Genomic DNA, 14,360 nt, shown 5'->3' on the forward strand with positions numbered 1-14,360 from the left:
TATTGTGCCTTTATACACTTCCTAGATTTAGAAGATTTTATAGGATAACTTTACCCAATAAAATTGATATAGTGGCACAAATGATCCCTTGGCCTAGCGGTTAAGGGGAGGTGGGAGGCTTTACTTCTTTGCCAACTAGGTAGTGGTTGGGGGAAAAATGGTGTTCCTTGTGACCCAGATTCGATTCCAACTCTCCTCATTATTTTCTGCGGCATCCAGGTGAAGAGCGAATACAGATGGCGCGGTTCGACTTGGATGGGAGGCGATGTTTTACCGATTATTCCACTGTCGTGCATTCGGGCGGGTGGAGGTCGGGTTTCGCGCATTTGGGGAGATGGGAGGCGATTATTCCACTGTCGTGCCTTCGGGGGGGTGGAGATCGGGTTTCCGCGCATCTGGGGAGAGCCAAGGAGCTGGCGACGGTCGAGTAGTCGACCTTGGCCATAGCACCCGGTGTCACGGTGATTGACACGCCGTTCCTTGCCGTTAAAAGAAAATTGATATAGTGGCAATGAATTTCATTAAATTATATTACTTTACCATGTTGTAGTTAAAAAGTCATTTTGATTTTACACTATGTTCTCGAGTCTCATTTAACAGAGGGAGGGGAAGGAAAATTTTCTCTCCTAATCTCTCCAATATAGGAGGATGAATATATGGTCATATTTTCTTCCCTTTTCCTTCCCCTCCCCCTGTTAAATGAAACTCGAGAACATGATTTTTCATATTTTCATCTCTTTTCCCTCCCCTTCCCTGTTAACTGAGACTCGGGAAGAGAGTGTTAGTGACCAACCAATGAACATTTATCCTTCAATGGCTTTAATGGGGTTGTCCTGTCATGGGTTGATAGAGAATGATATTTCTCAACAATTATAATGGCTATGGAATCGAAATTTATAGAATTCTCATCGTGCTTATTATTGCTACATAAATATACGTAGTTGAATTTGTACTTTGCATCAGGCATCAGCCCATATAGGAATATCATTCTAGTTTGAAGCGTTATTGTAATGGTATTGTGTTGTGTTGTGTTGTATCTCGTCTTCTTCAGTTGCGGACTTACCCTTTGGCCAGGGTGGGCGGCTGCACCCCTTGAAAAAAAAATTAGTGTATATTTTAGGCAAAAAAACTCGACCGCACCCCTTGAAAATATGGTTGAACACCTCATACGCACCCCCAGCAAATAGTTTATGGGTACGTCACTGGTCTTCTTAGAAGGGGAGCAAGACTATGAACACCATAAAATATCCCGTTAGAAGGTGTGTAGGGTTTACAGTTTAGAATTGTTCTTGAATTTTTCTCTGAATCAGATGTTTACTTTCAAATTGAAGTATTTTGGTACGTGGTAATCTTAAAATCTTTAATCGTGTGAGAAAACAAGGACATGAATGTTTATATGTTCTAGACCAAAGACTTGTGTTTTATAGTTGGGGAAATATCACAACGTTTTGTTGAAATGACACAACTCTTTATGTAAGAGTATGTTACTTATCAGTTTAACGTTGGCAATCAAGTGATTACCATTAGCAGGAACTCTTTCAGTAGTAACTCAGTTACTACTGTTGACGATTGATAGTTGTTGCAACCTTTATAAATACCACAATTTATTTCATATTTTCCAACTGTCAATTCTCATACAAATGTGAATCCCAATTACCCTTTGGATCATAATACTAACACTAACGTGATGTTTATGCACTAAGCAGTACGAAAAACTAATGTATAATGAGCTTGACAACTTGTAATTGATGGAGAACGATACTAAAAAAGGGTTCAAGTTCTAGATGATCAAAGGGAAAACACAAACAAAGAAAAAGGGGGTGTTTCAACCGAATTGTTGATGATAGGTCTACCATTATTCCTACTATATACTTTAAAAGGATGCAATGGGTAGATTGGTTCTATCCTCATAACAAAAATGCAAATTTGTTAAAGTGTTAGTATGAAAACGACACAAATGATGATCACTGAGATGAATACTTATGCATTGGTGAAAGTATTGCCATGGGGTACTATCTTATTGATGGGATCTACCCTAGTTGGTCAACTTTTGTGAAAGTGCTTTGCTATCCAACGGATCCGAAGGAAAATAAATTCAAGAAGGCGCAAGAGGCGTCAAGAAAGGATATGGAGCGGTGAGTACTAAAGAGTAAATGGGGTATACTTAATCGATCATTGTGGGCTATGACCGTATATTAGAATAGGAGTGTTGTCTATGCGTGCATGATATTGCACAACATGATATTGAAGGACGTGGCCATGCAGTATCACTGGTACACATAAGAGATCCGCCCGTCGCACCAGTTTTTGACAAAAATGTCCTTGCGGAGTTGCATGATGAAGACATACATTTCTCGCTTTGATATGATCTTGTGGAACACATTGCATCTCTAGATCTATCCTACCTTGAGGAGTCGGGCTCGGAATAGTTTATTTATGTTTTTTTTTTAGTTTATTTGTATTTTATTGTGTGTTGGATTTATATTTTTAATTATGTAAGTTTTATTTCGTTTATTGCTTTATATATTTTAACTTAAAATGATACGGAGTATATTCGTACTTCTAATAAAATAAAAAAAAGATGAAAAGAGAAGGGTAGGAAGGGCAAGTGGTGCCACAAAAGAAGGTATTTTAATGAATGGTCTAAATGATGTAATGTGAGGAGATTGGCAAGACTTAGGGTAGGAATGACAAGTGGTAATATTTAACTTCTATTTTTTAAGTATAAAGCGTTAGAAAAGATGGGCTAGGACTTTAAAGATTACAAACGGTCGGGAATCAAGTTTTCTTCGCGAGCAGTTACAAGAATTTGACTTGAAATTAGAATCTGGGTTCGTTTCCGAGGATGAGTTGAGGTGGAATGTGGAGAACAAAATTAAATTGGTTGAAATAGAGCGTGGTATTTCCATGGATTTACATCAAAAATCTCGGGTCAAGTGGGTTTCAGAAGGGGACGAAAATACCGCTTATTTTCACGGTATCATTAACAGCAAAATTTGCAAATCCCGTATGAATGGGTTAATGATCAATGGTAGTTGGGTGACTGATCCGAAACTTATTAAAGGGGAGGTTTTTAGATTTTTCACTAAGAAGTTCCAAGAGCCAGCCTCTTCTCGGCCGTCTTTCACTTTCCATGGTTTGAAGACTCTTTTTACTGAAGGTAATTTGCTTTGTGCCCCCTTTTCTTTATCTGAAATCAAATCTGCAGTCTGGGAGTGTGATGGGAATAAAGCCTCGGGTCCTGGCGGCTTTAATTTTCGGTTTATTCGGACTTTTTGGCATCTTCTAGAGTTGGATTTTTTGAAAGTTTTGAATTACTTTCATAAGTGTGGTAAGATCAGCCGGGGATGTGCGTCTGGTTTCATTGCTTTGATCCCTAAATTTCGAACCCGAATTCCCTAAATGACTTCCGTCCCATGAGTCTGGTGGGCTGTATTTCGAAAGTCATTTCAAAAGTTCTTGCAAATCGGCTCAAGCTGGTGATTCACAATCAGATCTCGGATAACCAATCGGGCTTCCTTTCGAACCGCAACATTTTGGACGGCCCAATGATGGTTAATGAGTTGATGGCTTGGAAGAAGAAATGTAAGAAGACTATGCTCCTATTCAAGATTGACTTTGAAAAAGTCTTCGACTCGATAAATTGGGATTTTATAGACTCTGTGCTAGCTCAAATGGCTTTTCTGATTACTTGGAGAAGATGGGTTCGGGGAGTTCTTGAGTCTTCTCGCTCTTCGGTCCTTGTTAACGGCTCCCCCACTTTTGAGTTTCAATGCTCAAGGGGAGTTCGCCAAGGGGATCCGCTGTCTCCGCTCATTTTTATTATTGCCATGGAAGCCTTCACGTGTTTCATGAATAGAGCTTCTCTTTGTGGGATTTTTGACGGGATTGCGACTCCAAACAACGGCCCCGTTGTCACTTATTTCATATATGCAGATGATGTTCTTGTGGTAGGAGAATGGTCGGAAGCTAATATTCTCAACCTCGCTAGAATTTTAAGAGCTTTCTACCTTGCATCCGGGTTGAAGATTAACTATCTTAAGTCGTCTCTCTTCGGCCTTGGGATTGAGGAGCGTGTTGTGGAATATTTTGCCAACAAACTTCACTGTAAGGCCCTCCCCCCCCCCCCCGTTTTCTTATCTCGGTTTAGTGGTTGGTGCAAATATGAATTTGTATAAAAATTGGAGCCCGATCATTCAAGTAGTGGAAAAAAGACTCTCTATGTGGAAAGCCTCTACGCTTTCTATTGGAGGGAGGGTTACCTTGCTTAGATCGGTCCTTGATAGCTTACCGATTTACTTCTTCTCCCTATACACAGCCTCGGTTCGTGTTATACACAAGCTTGACGGCATAAGAAGGAAATTCTTGTGGTGCGGCAATGAAGACAAAAATAGTATCAATTGGGTGGCTTGGGATTTGGTGGTTTCGCCCAAGAATGTCGGAGGGTTGGGTCTTTTACCTCTTTTGAAGTGTAATCTTAGTCTCCTTGCCAAATGGCATTGGAGATTTAAGACGCAGAATATGCGTCTGTGGAATAAAGTTATTTTAGCCTTGCATAGTGGATCTAAAAGAAAAGAGTTCGTTCCTTGTAATAAGTATATCGGCGGCGTTTGGAAACAAATCTCCAAAGTTGGAGACGTCTTAAAATCGAATAATGTTAACCTGGGAGGTCTTCTTAAAGGTGTGGTTGGTAATGGGAAACAAATCCGCTTTTGGAAAGATTTATGGTTCGGGGAATTGCCTCTTATGCAAAAATGTCCCCTCATTTTCACCTTGGAATCGGATAAAGATGTCTTCGTGGCTGATAGAATAAAGATGCATAACGACTCGCCCCAACTAGTTTGGAACTGGTGTCGTCTTCCTGAGTCGTGTGAGGAGCTTGAAGAATTGATTTTCTGCAGCAACATCATTCGGGACTGCTCTCTCTCTGATGCCGAAGACTCATGGCAGTGGATTGGAGATAAAAAGGATTCCTTTTCGGTTCGCTCGGTTCGGAAGTTGCTTCAAGGTCCTTTTACTGTTTCTCCCCCAAATGTTTTTAAGTGGAACAAATGGCTACCTCTTAAAGTTAACATTTTTGGATGGAGGATGGCTCTTAATCGCCTTCCCACCAAGTATCGTCTCATAAAAAGGAACGTCCAAATCGTTAATGATCTTTGCCCGCTCTGTTTAGAGTCTCCTAAGTCTTTAGATCACTTATTCTCTGCTTGTCGCTGCACTCACGAAGTTTGGTCTAAGATTTCCGATTGGATGAGCACCCCTCAAGTCATGGCCTTCTTAGTCTACAACGTCCTGCGTTTTCATGAAAATATCAATGGGTCCTCGAACTTTTGCAAAGCGGTTCAATCAGTTATTCTCCTTTCGTGCTGGGTCTTATGGAGGCATAGGAATAACATCATTTTTAATGACAAAAAGCTGAATCTTCAAGGCATCGTGGAAGAGGTAAAAGTGTTGGGTTTCTTGTGGCTGAAAAGTAGAGCGAAAGGCCTAAATTTATCGAAGAATCAATGGGATAGTTTCTCTTTTATGTAATATGTTGTTGTTTTGTTGTTTTTCTAGCTTCTCGCCAGTTTGGTTTGGAATGAAATTAGCCTTTCAAAAAAAAAATAAATAAAGTGTTAGAAAAATGAAGACTTCTTTGGGATCAGCCATATACATCATTTCCCAATTTAGTGTTTCCTTGTTTACCATCCATCTAAGACCGTTGGTCCCTCAATCAAAGGAGGGCCGTTTAGTGTGATTGTCTCTCTTTCCTTGTTTACTACAAGGTGCAGCATGCTTCTCTAAGATCGATCTGCGTTCAGGATATCATCAGCTACGGATTCAAGAGGAAGACATTCCTAAAACCGCTTTCCAAACCCGTTATGGCCATTACGAATTTGTTGTTATGCCCTTTGGTCTAACCAATGCACCCACGGTTTTTATGGACCTGATGAATCGCGTGTGTAAGGCTTATCTTAACCGTTTCGTCATCGTGTTCATCGACGATGTCTTGATTTATTCCAAATCGAAAGCCGAACACGCGCAACATCTACGTTTGGTTCTCGAGTTACTCCAGGGGAACCAACTCTATGCCAAGTTCTCCAAGTGCGAATTCTGGTTGGAGGAGGTCCAGTTTCTGGGTCACATCGTGAATAGTCAGGGTATCCATGTCGATCCTGCGAAGATTGAAGCTGTCAAAAGCTGGATTACGCCTAAGAACCCGTCAGAAATTCGTTCTTTTCTCGGACTAGCGGGCTATTATCGATGATTCATTGAAGGATTCTCCAAGATCGTTGTGCCACTTACCGCTCTTACCCATAAGGACAAGCCTTTTGTGTGGGGAAACGCACAAGAGACTGCCTTTCAAACCCTCAAGCATATGCTGTGCAACGCTCCGATTCTTACGCTGCCCGACGGAAGCGACAACTTCATTGTCTACTGTGATGCTTCTAACCTTGGTCTCGGCTGTGTCCTCATGCAACGAGACAAGGTTATAGCCTACGCATCTCGTCAGCTCAAGATCCACGAGAAGAACTATACAACCCATGACCTCGAGCTAGGCGCGGTTGTCTTTGCATTGAAGATTTGGCGACACTACCTGTGTGGAACTAGGTGTACAATCTACACTGATCACAGGAGTTTACAACACATCTTTAATCAGAGAGAGCTTAATATGCGTCAACGCCGATGGGTAGAACTTCTCAACGATTACGACTGTGAGATCCGTTATCACCCAGGCAAGGCGAATGTAGTTGCCGACGCGCTCAGCAGAAAGAGTTACGTGCTCAGTACCCGAAACATCCAAGCCCAGCACAATCTTGAAACCCTTATCCGCGAAGCTCAACATGCTTGCTTTAATGAGCGTACGTTGAAGAGAGAGAGGATCTATCACGATGGAGCTCAGTTAGTAAGCAAAGCTGATGGGATATTCTACTATCTGGACCGAATTTGGATCCCTAAACGGACCGATTTGTGAAAGATTATCATGAACGAAGCCCACAAATCCCGATACTCCATTCATCCCGGCGCTGACAAGATGTACCAGGACCTTCGCTATAAGTACTGGTGGCCGGGCATGAAACGAGATATCGCCCTATACGTTGGAAGTTGTTTAACTTGCGCAAGAGTCAAGGCTGAACATCAAAGACCTTCTGGCTTACTCGAACAACCGCCGATACCTATATGGAAGTGGGAGAGTATAGCTATGGATTTCATAACAAAACTCCCGCCCACGCCATCAGGTCACGACAGTATTTGGGTCATAGTCGATCGTCTAACGAAATCAGCCCACTTTTTGCCGATACGAGAAGACTACAAGGTGGAGCGACTAGCCCAAATCTACACTGACGAGATCATCCGTAATCATGGTACGCCTCGCGACATCATTTCAGATCGTGACGCTCGGTTCACTTCGCGATTGTGGGAAACGTTTCAAGCGGCCCTTGGTATGTCACTTAATCTGAGTACTGCATTCCATCCTCAAACCGACGGACAGACTGAAAGAACGATTCGTACTCTTGAAGACATGCTCCGAGCGTGTGTCATAGATTTTGGCAGTAGTTGGAACAAACACCTGTCATTGGTGGAATTCTCGTACAATAACAGCTATCATGCCAGCATCCAAATGACACCTTTCGAGGCTTTGTATGGTAGAAGATGTCGATCGCCTATTGTGTGGCACGAGATCGGTCACTCACAACTAACCGGTCCCGAGATTCTACAAGAAACGACTGATAAAATTCACCAGATTCGAGACAACTTGGTGAAAGCTCGGAACAGACAGAAAAGTTACGCCGATAAAAGACGCAGGCGCTCTCACATCCCGATCGTGAAGGTTCGATGGGAAGGCAAACGAGGCGCGGAGTTCACTTGGGAACTCGAAAGCGACATGAAGGCCAAGTACCCGCAGTTGTTTAAATAAATAGATCTGAAGCATCAAATTGGTAAATCACGGCGCTGTGTAGCCTTCGACCTAATTTCGGGACGAAATTCCCTAAACAAGGGGAGGCTGTAACACCCCGTGTTTTCGAATGTCAAAGTCAAAGTCAAAGTCTAAGTCAACTTTGACTTCTTTGACTGCTAATGTTCTTTTTGCTTTTTGTATTATGTGGAGTAAGTGTTGTATGAACGAAATGATCGAATATTTAATCAATGCGACCGATTTACGACTGTGAATAGTAGGAAGTAACAATGCGATAAAGTTAATTAATCAATAATCAAGCTAATCGAATCATCAATCAAACTCGAAACTCGAATAATGTGAACTCTGGTATTGTATTACGTGTGTGTGCGCCTTACGTGTTACTTGTGCGTGTTTATTTATATGTTTGGTGTGGTATTCAAGTGAATCAAATCGAAACTCGAAAAGCAATCGAACTCAATCGAAACCGACATCGAAACATGACTTATAGAAGATTGTATGTTAGATATAGTAGTTGGGACTGAAAGTAATTTGACTAGGAACTCTATCGTATTCGTATCATCGTCCATCGAAATCGAAACATCGAAAATCGTCACGAAATACTCAAAGTGTGTCGCGGATCGAACAGGAGACATCCTGATCGAACAGGCCAGCCGATCGGCTAGCATCTTCCTAGCCGATCGAGCAGCCCATTCGATCGGAGCTCCTGGCCGATCGGCTGCCACTTTCCTCTTTTGGAGCCTATAAATAGGGCTGTCATTGTCACACTTTCCATTTTTGGAAAGCTCTGACCGAACCAGCCTTCTTCTTCACCTTTTCTCAGATTTCTCTCAACTCCGGTAAGTTCTCACTCTAATTCTTGTACGATTTTGATCATTGCATGATTCTACACCTTTCTATCTTTCAAAACTCGATTTCTAACCGTGAAATCACCAAGATCTAAGTGTTCTTGGGTGATGTCATCATGGTGTTCTTCAAAAACACCAAACTTTGGCCTCATTCAACCATGAATAGCTTAGATCTGACCGATTTCCACATAAACAAACTAAGATTCTTACAAATCTTAACATTTTTATGAATAATTTCCAACTTTCTTCAACCTTTTACACTCGAAACCTTAAAACCGGTAGAAACGGAGCTTGAACCGGCTAACTAATCATTCTAACAGTTAAGGAGTTCAAGATTCGGATTCTACATACTAGGTTCACCGATTCCGGGTTAAACTCTAACCGACGTTCCGAACAGTTCACAGGCCGGACTTGGGTGATTCCTGTCCGAGCAGAAGAAACGAGTAAGAACGGAGGATATCATAGTTCAACTCGTTATCAAACCACCTCGAAATGACAACAAGTGACCAAACAGCCAAGTGTTAGACGAAAGGCCGACCAGGTCAGAAATGCTGGCCGAACGGCTAGGCTGTCAAACAGCCCAGACGATCGGACATGCCAGCCGATCGACCGGGCCAGCCGATCAGCTAGCACATGGTTCCACACTTTTCAATTTTTACGAAGTATACTATTGACGAAGTGATGTTCGATCGAATACGCAACTCGATTGGTAAACATTACTCTTCGGATCATGAGATACTATGCTTCCACACTTAATCGTTTTCACAACTCGTTCGTAGTAGGGAATGCCAGCCGATCGAACAGACTGTTCGATCGAGCGACATTCTGTTGAGAATCACTCTAAGGTTCCCAGCCGATCAATTAAGCCGGCCGATCGAACGGACCGTTCGATCGATCGACCTGAAAGGTAAGAACATTTTTGTGTTCTCATATACTACAACGAAAACTTCAAAAGTTCAAATCCTCAAACACAAACACACCAGAGGAAGAAACAATCCACTCGAATGGCCCAGCCGATCGAGCCTACCGGCCGATCGAACAGGACTGTCCAATCGGATATACCAGCCGATCGAACAGACCGTTCGATCGAACCTGCCGTTCGATCGACCAGCCTACTCGATCCATTCACACTTGTCTTATTTCCACGTTACTCATTGTTGTACTATCGAACTATTCAGGCTAACCCTACTCTCAGTGCTCCCTTCAATCCATAATCAATCACTGTGAGTATACTCGATCCCTTTTTGCTTTTAGCACTTTTGGGTGTTACATACGTTACTTATCAAAATTACAATCGAACACACTATTCAAACTATTTGAACGCTAACCAATATGCATGTATTACGTGACTTAATGAATGCTTGTTGATTGTGTTTACACGTGGAATGCTGTCTACCTGCCTTAACGACGTAGTACTATAGTTTGGACTCAGCACCCGTTCACACGGGGGTTGTTAAGGACAATTACTTGCATGGATTACAGTGGTAATCATGTATTGCGAACCGTCTCAGACGGTCAACCCGCAGTCATTGGTATCGATAGGTCCATGTCGATAATTAACATGCTTCGTTTTCCTCTGTGTATTCGAACTCTATATGCTAATATCAAACTTGTATGCTCACGTTTACATTTTATGTATTGACTTTATTTTAACGTATGTGACAGGTGCTTAAGTTGCTAGGATGCTTAGGTGCGTGGTGATGAAATCGAGGCTAGGGAGTCTAGAAATAACAAACAATTGTCTGTAATAATAATTGAATCTGAGTTGTCGGAACAGAATTTCTTGTTTGGATGATTATCTGTAATGACATGTTTATTTATTCGAGATACGGTATGGGACGTATCTTTAACTGGATTATATAAATAGTTGTTATGGAAACTTCTGAACAATCTGTTTCGCTCAGTGCCGCGCCCCGATGATTCCGCCATCGGTTGGGGTGTGACAATAAAGACAATCAAAGGTCCACATCCGGCTATTTTACTCTGGTCGGTGGGAACCTCGTCACTTGGAGAAGGAAAAAGCAAAAGGTTGTTGCTTTATCCAGTGCAGAAGCAGAATTCAGAGGGATTGCACGAGATTTAGCAGAAGTCTTATAGATACGCAAACTCCTAAAAGAAATTGGATTTCCTCAAGATGAAGCTAGTACGATTATGTGTGATAACAAAGCTGCTATTCAAATTTCAGAAAATCCAATCCAACACGATCGGACAAAACACGTGGAAGTTGACAGACACTTCATCAAAGAGAAACTCGAAAACCAGATTATTAAACTCCCTTTCATTCGATCAGAAGATCAACTAGCAGATATTCTAACTAAAGCCGTTAATGGAAAATTTTTCCATCATTGCCTTGACAAGTTAAGTATCAGGAACCCCACTACTCAACTTGAGGGGGAGTGTTAGAAAAATGAAGACTTCTTTGGGATCAGCCATATACATCATTTCCCAATTTAGTGTTTCCTTGTTTACCATCCATCTAGGACCGTTGGTCCCTCAATCAAAGGAGGACCGTTTAGTGTGATTGTCTCTCTTTCCTTGTATGGTCCTACTGACCTCCTCTATATTTAGTTTTCTTGTTTTGTCTTTGATAGATACAATCAACCGATTATTCAAAATAGTAATACAAGCAATATTCAAACCTTCTCTTGATCCCATTGAAAACATAAAGTACATTTAAAAATACATAGCATCGGATAGAAAATAAGTGTGTTTGAATGATAAATAAAAAAATCTGATATGAGATGTAATGTAACTCGTTTCTGAATGTTTGAAAAGGGATTCATCAGAGATGGTAGAAAACTACGAAAATGAGTGGACCCAAGGACTTTAAAGTTTCAATATTATTTTTTGTTCTTATTCATAATACTTTTCTTTTTGACTTTACTGTTTATTTTTCAATTAAAATCACTTATAAAAAAAGTAAAGGTGGTGCTACATGACATATTCCATGACTTTAACATTGTAGTTTCCTGTTTCTCTTTTTCCAAATAAATGACCAATTAAAAAAATGAACCGATCCTATCAAACAATTTTGAAAGATATGACCAATATTTCAGCGATTTCTTTTTTTAAATAGACTGATTATTTATTCAACACGTGTAATACACAAATACACAAATTTCTATGTATTCATATCATGATATAAAAATGTAATACACATGTGTGGGTACGTGTATTTGTGAACCATTAATTAATAATGTTGAGTGTCTAAAGATATTACATATGTTGGTATCATGGTGTGAACATGTAAGAAAAGAGATGTGATACTTCCTTTTGTTTATTTGGGAACCATTGATTACTGATTCCGTAGAGCTTAGAGTGAGAAATAAATTTTAGATGGCATAAAACACTACATGAATACCTAACATTAGATTATTGAGCTAATGATCTCTAGATCAAGTGATTGAGGGCTTGTATTTCTCTTGAGAGATGCAGGTTCGACTCTCACATGGTACAGAGTGAGGCACTGGTGGACAATGATAGGAGACCCAGGGAAACCTGGGTTGGATCCTTGAGCCAAACGGGTTTTACCGGTAATTTCACTGTCGTGCCTACGGGCGGGTGGGTTACCGGGTTTTCCTCGGAATTGGTGGTGGACTCGGGTTACTCTCGGAGTACTCCGTTTGTCCAGTGGGTGCCCCGAGAGTGCTCGGGATTGAGTTTGTTGGCCGTTAAAAAAAAAATTAGATTATTGAACAAAAAAAACTAAATTGTTAAATTCTTTTTATTAATAGACTAATAGTACATATTTTAAAATAATTGTAGTACTTAAATATAGATGTGTAGCTTATGTACATACTAACATACAAAACCATCGTTGATAATTGTTGTAAGTTTGTACTTACTATATAAATAACCTACATGCCGTATCTATACTATATAATAAAAAAAACCTAATTTGGGACACATATCATTCAATGAAGGCATCAATAATTTATAGATAAATTTTAAATTTTAAATTAAAAAGATTAAATATTATATTCAACTTATTAAATAAATAATATTACACTGTTGTTTTGTAACTTATTAAATATATTCAATAAGTGGTGTAAAACAATATTAAAACATTTTTTTTATTGTTTTGTAATTATTAGTAAAGTATAAATTAGCAATATTTGTGTGCATAGAGGTATGTACCTCATGCTTTAGGAGGTTTTCAAAAAAAAATATGTTTTACTTCTAACCCAAAACTATTTATTTTTCTACTTTTAACACCAAAGTTCTCATATAGTGAAATATAACCTCACAAATTTTGTACCTTCAACTTTGGTCACCACACTTTTCATATTTCGCACATTTTTCGTTTTAAATTTTGCGAGTTAACACGGCGTTACTTGTGTGTGGTTCAACGGTTTAACATTTCGTTTTACGTTTCGTACTAGATTTTTCGAGTTAACACAGCTCAACGTGTGTGTGCGGTTCAACGTTTTTATGTCGTCTATCGTTTCCCCGTTTTACAGGTTCATTACAACGCGCGGGGTCCTAAATCGACTTAATGTATTGTTAGATAAGTTAGATATATGTGTTTTAAAACAAGGTAAACTTTTAACATACATATTTTTTCCTATTGTAACTAAGATGTAGAGGTCTATGAAAGGTATATTCACATTCAGAATGTCATAATTTTTTTTTTTAAATTTAGATTTACTTAGTTTTCGTATGGTGTCTCATGTCTTTATTTTTATTTTTTCACTTATATATATGTTTTATTGGTTCAATTGTACATGTAAAGTATTACACTATACATAGTATTTTCTCAACTATAGTTAATTGGTTTTATTGATTCAACTTTTGTCTATTCATTTACATTACTTTTATCTGTCTAGAAGTCCTTTTTCAGAACTTTCAAATGGTATGGGACATATTACATTATCAATAGTTTTTATTGGTTTCCTTACTATTGTGATAAAAGTAATTATTTCATACAATTCATATTGGTTTATAGCTTTGAATACGAGCATACCTTATATTAATGTTAATGATAGCGAAAGTGAGGAAACTATATTTTGATGGTAGAAAATATAATATTATGCCAACATTAACCCGTCTGAATAATCTATTATCAAATAAAATCAGACACGTTACCTTTGAACAAGAAAATGTCACAATAAATATTAGTAGTGGTACAAAATTTTAAGTTCCTATGACAAATCCTAAAACAAATAACAGATCATATTATTATGAATAGCTATACAAACTTCAATATTTATTTCGTATTTGGTCTACATGTTACTCTATATTATATATACTTAGATCATATTATGAATATATTTTTTTATTTCACATTATAATTATGATTCACCCCGTGTATTACACGGGGCAATAACCTAGTATATGTATATATGTTTGTTTGTATGTATGTGGGAATGGATATATTAAGAACCAGGGTAATGTGAAAACCGCAAAAACTCTTATGTAACAAACTTTATTTTAAATATTTCCATAGATTTACTATTAACTAGAGATGTAAAAATAAAAATAAAAAATTTCTAACGTTAATTATATATATGTAATGAAAACCATGTGTGTATATATTCGTAACTAGGTTATAATCCCGTGTATTACACGGGTTGAATAAATAAATTTTATATACTAAATAATAAAACAAT

The sequence above is a fragment of the Helianthus annuus genome, chromosome 3, assembly GCF_002127325.2.
Source record: "Helianthus annuus cultivar XRQ/B chromosome 3, HanXRQr2.0-SUNRISE, whole genome shotgun sequence".
Taxonomy (NCBI): domain Eukaryota; kingdom Viridiplantae; phylum Streptophyta; class Magnoliopsida; order Asterales; family Asteraceae; genus Helianthus; species Helianthus annuus.